Genomic DNA, 11,605 nt, shown 5'->3' on the forward strand with positions numbered 1-11,605 from the left:
TCAGCTTTTGTTTTGTTTTTTGGATTGATGCATCCTCAGTTAGCACCATCACACAGGCACTGAAGGGTATCTGTAACCTTTCTGAGGCTCAGCTTTCTGCACTGGATGGGTCACCTGAATCTGCTCTTTGCTGGATTGGCTCACTGAAAGAGAACTATGCAATGGTGTTTGATAATGCTGATGTTCTATCACCTGCTGAGCTGGAAGCTTATCTTCCACCTGGAAGGGGGGGAAATATTCTGATAACCAGTCGCAATTCTGCCATGAGGAGGCTGACTTCACCTGAGAACTCTCTTGAAATAACTGAGATGGAAGAGAATGATGCTCTTGAATTACTTCTAAAAGCTAGTTGCTTGAATTCATCTTCGATAGAGTTTCAATCTGAAGCTTCTAAGATTGTAAAAGAGCTCTTCTGCCTTCCTCTTGCAATTGATCAGGCTGGTGCTTACATTGCTTCTGGAGCAACCACTATCAGAGACTACCTTGCAAAATATTCAGAGCACCGAAAGACACTATTATTTCATTCAGATTTTACTGGAGCTTCTAAGTATAACAAAACTGTTTATGAAACTTGGGAGTTATCATACAAAGAAATTCAGAGAAGGGCTAAATCTGATGATTCTTGTAAGGCCAAAGCAGCCAATAGTGCAATACTCCTCATGGAATTATTTCCTTTCTTCCATCATGAGGGGATTACTGAAGACATCTTTTTTTATGCTGCCCTTCAAGAAGACAAGAAAAGTTCTGGCTCAAAGTTACCTCTTGCCAGTTGTCTGCTGGACCGGAGACTACTTCCTCTCAATAAATTGGGTACTTGGGATAACTTTCTCTTTAAAGAGGGAGTTCGAATATTACTGTCATTCTCCTTGATCAAAAAAGGCCCATCTGATGGTGTGTATGCAATGCATCCACTGGTGCATACATGGGGCAGAGACAGAATGCTTTCAAATGGGAAGAAACAATGTTGTCTAATGGCATATGTTACTTTGTCTTGTTCACTAAGACTAAGATGGAATAACAGCCAACCATATGGATTTCAGAGGGCCTTGGTAACACATATAAGAGCAAATATAGAGCATTCCAGATCAGAAAGTAACAGAAATGGTGTTACTTACTTAGATGATGCTTATGCAAAGTGTGGGAGATTGTTGATGGAACAAGGATATTTCAGAGAATCTGAAAAGTTACAGATTAAAGTTCTGGATACAAGAAACAGGATTCTTGGGGTGGAACATCCAGACATGATCAAGGCCATGGCAAGTCTAGCAGCAACATATGAAAAGCTGGGAAAATACACAGAGGCAGAGCAGTTGCAGATCCAAGTTATGGAAGCAAGGACCAGAATTCTTGGACTCAAACACCTAGATACAATGAATGCCATGGGAAGTCTTGCAGCTACATATCGAAACATGGGAAAATATGCAAAAGCAGAGAAGCTGCAGATCCAAGTTCTAGATGCAAGGAACAGAATCCTTGGAGTGAAACACCCAGATACAATTGATGCCATGGCACATCTAGCATCAACATATTATAGACTGGGAAAATACACAGAGACAGAGAAGCTAGACAAGTCCAAGTTCTGGATGCAAGCAACAGAGTTCTTGGAGTGGAACACCCACATACAATCACTGCCATGTCACATCTTGCATCAACATATCATAGCCTGGAAAAATACACAGAGGCAGAGAAGCTGCAGATCCAAGTTCGTTCTGATGCAAGCAACAGAATCCTTGGAGTGGAACACCCAGATACAATGACTGCCATGTCACATCTTGCATCAACATATCAAGACCTAGGAAAATACACAGAGGCAGAGAAGCTGCAGATCCAAGTTCTTGATGCAAGCAACAGAATTCTTGGAGTGAAACACCCAGATACAATCAGTGCCATGTCACATCTTGCATCAACTTATCAAGACATAGGAAAATACACAGAGGCAGAGAAGCTGCAGATCCAAGTTCTGGATGCAACCACCAGAGTTCTTGGAGTAGAACACCCAGATACAGTCAATGCCATGGCACATCTTGCAGCAACATATCAAGCCCTGGGAAAACACACAGAGGCAGAGAAACTGCAGATCCAAGTTCTGGATGCAACCACCAGAATTCTTGGAGTAGAACACCCAGATACAGTCAATGCCATGGCATATCTTGCAGCCACATATCAAATCCTGGAAAAATACACAGAGGCAAAGAAACTGGATGTCCAAGCTCAGAGATTGAAAAGTAGAATTCTTGGAGCAGAATCTCCCCACAAGATTGCCACTATGCCCAATGTCCAAGAAGCCTACAAGACTCAAGTTCTCGATGTGAGGATTACAGTCCCTGAAGAAGAAACCTCAGACTCAGTACCACTTGTATTGAATCCTCCACCTCTAGCAGTTCCAGCAGATATAATTGTAAACCCTAGGGAAAAAGGTATGCAGTGAGCTTAATTTTTATTTTTCACTAACTCTCATATTTATATGATTAGTGCATTCTCTGACCAATCTTGCCAAGAGGGTGTCAGAATTCAAGTCCAGGATAACACATTCATGTCATAGAAAGAAACATCTCAATGATGGCTTTGCAGACACTAGTAGTAGTACTTAATTCCTCTTCCACAATGCTTCCATCCTTCTCAACTATGTTCATTTTCACTGAAATTCTGGCTTGTATACACACAGCTCTGCTGGCACTTACCATGGTTATATTATAAAAGTGGTAGCCACCAGTCAGCACAATAAGGGGATGACTATATGCATGAAAACTTGAGTATATGCACAAAAAAAAGGAAACATCTTTCAAGATGGGACAAGGGTGGGAGTGGGACATGGATATGCATTGAAAAATGAGTAAGAACATGGTTTGGATGGTGTTCAAAAAAGAGTGTAAATGTGTTCTCACTCACAAGGATAGAACAGTTCCAAAATGTGTATAGAAGAGTGAGGTAAAGGGAAAAGAAAGTAGCTTATAGTGTTGTTGATGTGTGTGTTCAAATATGTGCAATTGTAATACCTTAGAGAACTTACTTACAATTCAGATTGCCACATGTTTTATTTCCTGCAATTCCAATCCCGGCCCTGCATGCTACCAAGAGGTCTCTCCAAATAGTTCTCAAGAGACCTTGTTATTCAGGGTTGCTTCTGTTCCTAAAATTTGGCTTTATCATGTTTGTCCAGGTTTGTCCAGATTTTTGAGGCATGCTGCTACATCCTCCCTTGCGCACAATTTGGCTTTGTTGGATCCAGGTTCACAGTTGCTCATAAAGCTTTTAGCTCTCTTCCCCTGAATGGTGGGCAGTTGAAGACTTTGAATGGCCAGGATCCAAACCCAGGGCAAAAAGGATTGTCCACCTCTGAGTCAAGTCCACCTCGTCCAAACACTGTTGTCCCCACTTTCCCATTTCAACTGGTACTCCATCCGCCATATCTTCTCCTTATGTCTGATCTAGATTCTGGTAGGATGTGAGAACTTGAAGGACCTAATGTTGGTTTACTCTGCACCAAATTTGTCCAGACGGGACCTGGCCTCCCCTCCAATTTCAAAAATTTGTCTGGACCCCCAGATCAGGGCATTTTTTCGCTCAGCAATGTCCGGATTGGTGGATCTGGCCTCAGCACTGGCTCAAACGATGTCAAGAGCCTCCCAGGGAGTAGAAAATGGGTATGCAACAAGCAAAATGTATATTTTAACACTAAAATAGTGCTATTAGTACTCTAATCATCAGACTCTTCTCCTCCACCACATCTTTTCGAGAGTTTCAGGGCTGCTGTGAGGTCTTTTTGTGTTTTGCTAAGCTTTAGGATATTGCACAAAAATTACTATGGCTGAATTGCATTACCTTAGGTTTGATCGCGCAGCTTGACAACTTGGCTCATCATTGTTACATGCAGACAACACACATTAGACCACTCAGCCACGACAGTTGTGTCCGGATACCCGCCTTAAGGCATTTTTCATCTTGTCGATGTTGTCCGGACTCTAAGCTCTGGGCAACTTCGAATTTTGTCGCTTTTTGTCCAGATTGGCCCCCAGCTCTTGGACCTAAAATCCACTTTTTTTGTCCGGATCGGGACCAGGGATTTTCTGCTATTGCCCGGGGTCCTTATGAACCTTGCGTCCTTCAAAGATTTGGAAGCTTGGAGGGACATATCACCAAGGGGTCGCATCAAGTTAGTTACCCAGCTGCGCATCACATAAATCGTCCTGACACTGTCCAGGACTGGAATTGATGTTGAGGGCAAGGGGTATGTCGGAATTTGCCGAGGGACATGACATAGGGGGGGAGGGGGACGGCATGCGAGCCTTAAACAAATTTTTTTTGACATCTTCAAAAGTCTAACACCAAGGCCTTTTGGCCATTTTTGAGCCCTTCTGACATCATTGTCACGCGGCTTGAGTCATTCTGGTAATTGATAGGTAACTATGTTGAATAATAACTCAAGTTACCTCATCAGTTCATCGTAAGGAGAGCGAAACTAGCAGAAAGAAATATGGAGGGAGGGATAAGTACAAGGAATTATGGTTTCAAGATAATGAGGCAAAGATATTGATTTTCGTGGGTTCTGGGTGGTGAAAGTTGCATGTGGGAGTGCCTCTGGGCTTTGCTCCAGATTCTCGTGGCAAGTCTGATGGAGACTGTGCCAGACTTTTGCCAAACGGGTGTGCAGTGTGTTGATAATTGTTGACTCCTCTGCTGGTGACTCCACTGCAGTAAGATGGAAGTGATGCTGACGGAAATGGACTGCTGAAAATAGAACTCAGGGACCGCTTAAAATGGAAATATATTCCTAATTAGGAAGGACAGGGAGGGGGGGGATGGTAAAAACTGACCTTAAACGAGAAATACAACGTCGTGTACTAAACAAATTTTTTACATACCCCTTGGTTGAGGGCGCATAATCTTTAGCATTGAGTATGTACAATTTGGCACTCGACGTTCTTGAATCGAAATGTCAAACTCAAGGAACCAGCCAGTGTGATCAAAGTGTGATGAACTCTCTTTTCGACTCCAAAGAATCTAAACTTCCACTCAGGCTGTCATCGGGGATAACTTGAAATGGACCCACTGTTCAAGGGAAAGAACCTCTCCCTCGATCATCACCCCCGTCACTATGGGTCCAAGCTCAATTGCGCTACGGCCGAACACGTCCGACGCGGTGAGGGCAATGCGAAAAGTGGATCTAACCAAGTGTATGCGTGCATAGGCCCCCGAGGACTGCATCATCCCTGTCCTGATCAATTCCATCGTTTGAATTCCAAAAAATTGTAGGACGGAGGCCTAGGGAGAACTCGGATTCGTCAGTGGTTGGTTGGTTGATTGGGCGTAAATTCCAAATACACGAGGAGCACTTAAGTCGACGAAGAACCAAATTTCCGTGTGTAAAAATTTCAAAGACAATTGAATTCAAAGAAAACGAGATATAAAATTCAAGTTCAGATACGTAAGTAACTACTAACTGATATACACAGCTTCCCAAATTTGTCTGGGTTTTTTGAGTGGTTTGTCGCTTCGATTGCGATTGAGAGAAAGCATTGGATTGGACGTGTTCCAAGGAATGATTATTGCGCTGGAGAGAGTTCCAAGTTGATGTGGGCGGGGGAGAGGGGGGAACCATGGATTATCGTATTGGTTTGGTTTGATCCTCGAGGATGTCGAGTCGGTGTCGGGTATAGAGCAGCAGCAAGCATAAGTAATAGAGATCGCCATCACGAAAAAAAAAAGGCAAGAGAGGGAGTGGGGGAAGATTGAAAGCAGCAAAGCCAGAAAGGAACCGCACAAAGAAAAAGGAGGAAGGCATATCCACCACCAACACCCAGGATGTGAGAAAAAAACCAGCCTCACATCCCCAACAACGAATCATCGCTCTGCACAGGCTCCGCCTTCAACCCCCTAACACCCCTCGTCCTCCCCCTCTCCTCCACCAACCCCTCCCCATCCCTCTCCCTCTCACCCTCCGTCGAATCAGGGCTCAAACTCCCCTTCCCCATACCCATCCCACTCATCCCCATGTCATCCTCAAGCCCCATCATAAGATCGTCCCCATCATCCCCGCCTTCCTCCGGCATACTCAACAGTCTCCCCATATGCCCATGCCCATGGAAGTGGTGTAGCTCATCGTGGAGGATCATGTTGCTACCGTCCCCCCCAGCCGCTGGAGCCGAGTCCGAAAGAGGTGGTTCCATGCTGGAAGAGCTGCGTGATCGTCGGCGGTAGGCTTTGAGTTCTTGTTTGAGCTCGCGGTTGTGTGCGCCTTGTGCTGTTACGAGTTGTTGTAGGTATCTAGATAGTGCAAAGGGGTGTCAATATTGCTTAGTTAGAAAGAAAAAGCAAAGAAACCCACCTAATATACTCAACACTCTTCCTCAAAATCATCCCCTTATTCACCTTGACAACACCCCCATCACCCCCCTGCTGCTGTCCCACACCTTCCTCGCCCAACGAATCTTTCCTAGTCGGCGTCCCGTTCAAGCCATTCGCATTGGGATTAGGATTGTTGTTGAGCCCGTTCAACCCGTCGACGGGCGTGAGCAGCGAATCTGGGTCCGGCAGACCGTTTGACATGATGCCTCCCCCACTTGGGGAGGCGGCGGATGGGGAAGAGGCGTTGCCGTTTGCGGTTCCGTTTGGACCTGGGGAGGGAAGGGATTAGTTTGGATTTAGCTTTGGGGGTGGAGGAAGGGGGGACAAAAGACGTAATGCAACCTATACCAAAGCGCAAGAGAAAAGGAAATGGGGAGGAAACCTCCAAGCCGGTGGGTCAACACAAGCGCCAAGCCCCCTCCCCTCCTCCCAAAAGATGGAGGGGGAAGGAGTGAACGCGATCCAATCCAAAGAGGGGGGGAATATATGGCAAGAGAAAAGGAAACACGAGGAAACCTCCAACCCAGTGGTCAACACCAAAAGCGTCAAAAACCACAACCTCCCCCTCGACAAAAAGACAAAAACAAAAACAAAAAGAAAGGGGTTTGTTTAGGTTGGGTGCAGGTTTTGGGATGGAGGAGGGAAACAAGAAACGCAGTCCAACCCATATGCACAATCCAAACCCACCACCCCCCCTCAAAAAGCCAAAAAAAAACGAAAAACTCACCGCCAACATCCAACATACACTCCGGAATCAACGTAGCAAGCTCACTAATCTTCTCATTAATATTATCCCTTCGTCTTCTCTCAACAGCATTATGGCTTTCCCGCCTCCTCCTTCTTTTCTCGTTGGCCAGGAGGGCTTGTTTGTCGCCTACTTGCTGCTGTCCCCCCTGTTGTCCTTGTTGTCCTTGTTGTGGTGCGACCCCCGAGGAAGGCGGTGGGAGCTGCACTTGTTGTGCTTGAGCTTAAGTTTGAGTTTGAGGGGGAAGAGGATCGTAAAAAGGGAGCGCCATCAAATTGACAGCTTGCGTGTCTAACCCCTTCGGCAACGAATGCGAATGCGTGTGCTGGGAATGGTGGTGCAAAGGCGGGAGATGGTGATGCATATCTTGAGATAGGAAAGCACGAAAGGGGTGTATTGTTGATGATGGTCGTTGGGTGTTGGGAGTGAATATTCCGAGGCTCTGTTTTCGTCGTTCATCAGCTTCACGAAAACACGAAACACGAAGAAAAGAAAAGAGGCTTACGAGCTCTAACTCTGCCCAGGCATATACCACCCATTCCCTCCCCCTCCTCCTCCTGCCCCCCCACCATTCGAAGAAGTACTCAACGGACTACCAGCATGCGCCATCCCACTCAAACTACCCATCCTACTCCTGGGGATCACAATCGCATGCGGCCTCCCATGTCCATGTCCATGTGCATGATGAACACCAAAAGGAGGCGGGGAAGTCCCGCTGATACTATTATTCCTTCTAGCCCTCGTAGTCCTCGCAGGCCCTACACCCCCCGCCCCATTCAAGTTCCCCACAGGCGGAGGCGGGGCGGAGCTAGACGATGGAGGTCTGGATCAGGAACGGGAGCGGGATCCTGAGGAGGGTGTGTGTCGTGTTAGGTGGTGGGGATGGAACGATGATGGTGGTGGGTTTGCGGGTGGGAGTTAGGGGGAGGAAGGAGAGGGGGGGTCGTACCGCATCGTGCTGTTTATCGCTGGGAGGGTTGAATTGAATGATGGGTGTTGTTGATATGTTTCGTGTAGGCTACTTGGTTGACTTCCTGCGCCATTGTTGGTGGTGGTGGAGGATGAGGAAAAGTGTGTTGGGAATGCTAACGAAGCGGTGGACGATGCGCTGGACACTGATACGTCGAATATGTTGTGTGTGCGGTATGCTGAGGTGGGGTTTTCGTACGTCGTTGGGTCCTCGTACTGCTGCTAGTGCTGGTGCTGTTGCTGTTGCTAATGGTGGTGAGTGTGATGATGATGGTTGGCCATTAGGTGACGATCGATCACCACCTGGGCCACCCAACAGGCTAGCCATCGACAACTCGTCGTTAAACTCCACATTCGCAGCAGCCACGGACGAAGGAAACTTGCGAAAGGGATCGGGTAAGTTGAATCCATGATGTTATTGACGTTATGCGCGCTCATCGTCGTCGTGCTGAACAGATCGCCAAATGGACTGCTATTGCCTGCAGTGCTAATGGTAGAGCCGCTGGGCGTAGATGAAGAATAGTGAGGATGGAACCCCTCAACACGATTAAGTGCCTTAGCCTTGAACGCAATGGCGGGGGGAGAGAAGAAGGACATTGTCGAGTAGCCCTCATCTTGCCCTCATCCCAGAATCGAGGCAACTTTGCATTATCACATATAGTTCGAGGTAACTTCGCAAAAGGCTGGGGGAGCCGAACAATCCACTAGACAGCCTTCACAAAAGGGTGAAGGCATCGAACAGTGATGAAATCATGAAACCAAGATGAAACAACGAACCGACGTCGGGATATGTCAACTCTGCCAGACCGAACTACACTCCGTTATTTATAAATTTCTCCTGCATGCGTGAATACGTTGCTGAGAAATCGAGTACTCTACCAACTACCACGGCACTAGGTTCAACCAACATACTCCCTTTCTACTCTCAATCACCCTTCCGTTGCGGGTTAACGATCGAGCGCCCATCTCTCAGAGCTTAGGAAATCAACATATAAATTCCAACCAACGACGATGGAGAGGCCTCTTTAACAATACGGCGACTCGTTGAGAAGCTTGGGGGAAACCTCCTATCTTGATCTTGGGCAAAGGGGGAAAGGGGGGGACACAAGCGGGGTTCCAGATGTGTTCCAAACTTAGACCATGATATCCACTCGCAGGCGTTGGGAACCTCACCACCTTGAAATGAAGCCGTGCGTCCGTGGGGTCTGAGGGGGCTTCCCAACGTTCGACGATAGTCGCAAGGAGGTAAGAAGGGTGAAGGATTTCTTGGCTTCCGAACCTGAGGGAGGGGACGGAAAACTGGGAGGCGTAGACGAGCTGCCTATGCAGAGAAGGGTGGAACTTGAGGGAGTTACAAGGGTCGACTTTCATTGACTGTTGGCTTACATGCGTAAACGATCATCACCTACCGGCACCAGAGAAAAGGATGTAAACTCACTTGAGATTCTCTGTCAGGCAAATCAAGGGGCCCCAAACTGACCTTGCACCATGCCACCCAACGAAAGCACAGAAAATGTGAGGAGTCAACACAGAAAATATATCGGCACTGGAACGCAACGCACGCGCAGCGGGAAAAGAGTTTGCAGAGATAACAAGAGGTGTTTAGACAAGGGCGAACTCGGTGCCTTCTGACCTGGCCACTAACTTCGGGCGATGGCAACACTGGAAGGGGCAGGGAGGGCTGTTAAGACAAAGAAGGGAGACAGTTGTCTGATGATGTTACCCAGCAAAATCTGCCATAAAGGCTACCCAAAAGATTGTCAACCGGGGATGCTATGTCTAGTAAGCACACCCTGCACCTTTATTTCCAGGAAATTCTTCGCTGCTTGACGAACTTGGATGGGGAAAATGCGGAGTAGTACAGCTGTAAAGCACCGCCCATCACAATATAAATGGGCACCTTCAACGCCAGAAAATTTCGTTCTTTGATCGTGAGCCCTGTAGGTGCCATAAAGAACCAGCATGCTAGAGAGTCGAGCAATCCACAGAAGAAGGCCGGAGAATCGAATGGATATTGAGTTGGAAAAGCCCACGTGCGGGTGTATACATATGTACAAATAGACCAACTACACTGTGAGTAGAATGATTATCGTGTCAATGTACCAGTGAACCAAGCTGATAGTATGGATCTTCGGCAGATGCACATCCACAACATCAACAATGGCAATAGAACAGTGTCTGACAGGGTCATCCCCCTCATGCCAAACCCAAGCAATCGGTTCACAGGCCGGACAGGAGTCATTGCCAAACTCAAGAGGCATTTTTTTACTAACACAAATGACACATCCAAGAAGAGAAAGTTCTTTCTGTTATATGGAATGGGGGGTATTGGAAAGAGTCAGATTTGCTTAAAGTTTGTTGAGGACATGTCTGACCAGTGAGTATCTATTGAATACCACTTCAATGCCTTTGAATTCAAATTTGATTACTTTCAGCTTTTCTCTTGTTTTTTGGATTGATGCATCTTCAGTCAGCACTATCACTCAGGCACTGAAGGGTATCTGTAACCTTCCTGAGGCTCAGTCTTCTGCTCCAGATGGGTCACCTGAATCTGCTCTTCACTGGATTGGCTTGCTGAAAGAGAACTATGCAATGGTGTTTGACAATGCTGATAATCTATCACCTGCTGAGCTGGAAGCTTATCTTCCACCTGGAAGGGGTGGGAATATTCTGATAACTAGTCGCAATTTTGCCATGAGGAGGCTAACTTCACCTGAGAACTCTCTTGAAGTAACTGAGATGGAAGAGAATGATGCTCTTGAATTACTTTTAAAAGCTAGTTGCTTGGATCCATCTTCAATAGAGTTTCACTCTGAAGCTTTTAAGATTGTGAAAGAGCTCTTCTGTCTTCCTCTTGCAATTGATCAGGCTGGTGCTTACATTGCTTCTGGAGCAACCACTATTGGAGACTATCTTGCAAAATATTCAGGGCACAGAAAGACATTATTATCCCATTCAGAATTTACTGGAGCTTCTAAGTATAACAAAACTGTTTATGAAACTTGGGAGTTATCCTACAAAGAAATTCAGAGGAGGGCTAAATCTGATGATTCTCATAAGGCCAAAGCAGCCAATAGTGCAATACTCCTTCTGGAATTATTTCCTTTCTTCCATCATGAGGGGATTACTGAAGAGATCTTTTTTTATGCTGCCCTTCAAGAAGATGAGGAAATTTCTAACTCAAATTTACCTCTTGCAAGTTCTCTGCTGGACCGGAGACTCCTTTGTCTTAATGAATCAGGTACTTGGGATAACTTTGTCTTTAAAGAGGGAGTTCGAATATTACTGTCATTCTCCTTGATCAAAAAAGGCCCATCTAAGTGTGTGTATGCAATGCATCCACTGGTCTGGTCCATACCTGGGGCAGAGACAGAATGCTGTCAAATGAGAAGAAACAATGTTGCTTAATGGCATATGTGACTTTGTCTTGTTCACTAAGATGGCATAAAGCCCAGCCATATGGATTTCAGAGGGCTTTGGTAACACATATAAGAGCAAACATGGAGCATTTCAAATCAGAAAGTAACAAGAATGGTGTCACTTACT

This window comes from Laccaria bicolor, genomic scaffold (assembly GCF_000143565.1).
Source record: "Laccaria bicolor S238N-H82 LACBIscaffold_85 genomic scaffold, whole genome shotgun sequence".
NCBI lineage: Eukaryota > Fungi > Basidiomycota > Agaricomycetes > Agaricales > Hydnangiaceae > Laccaria > Laccaria bicolor.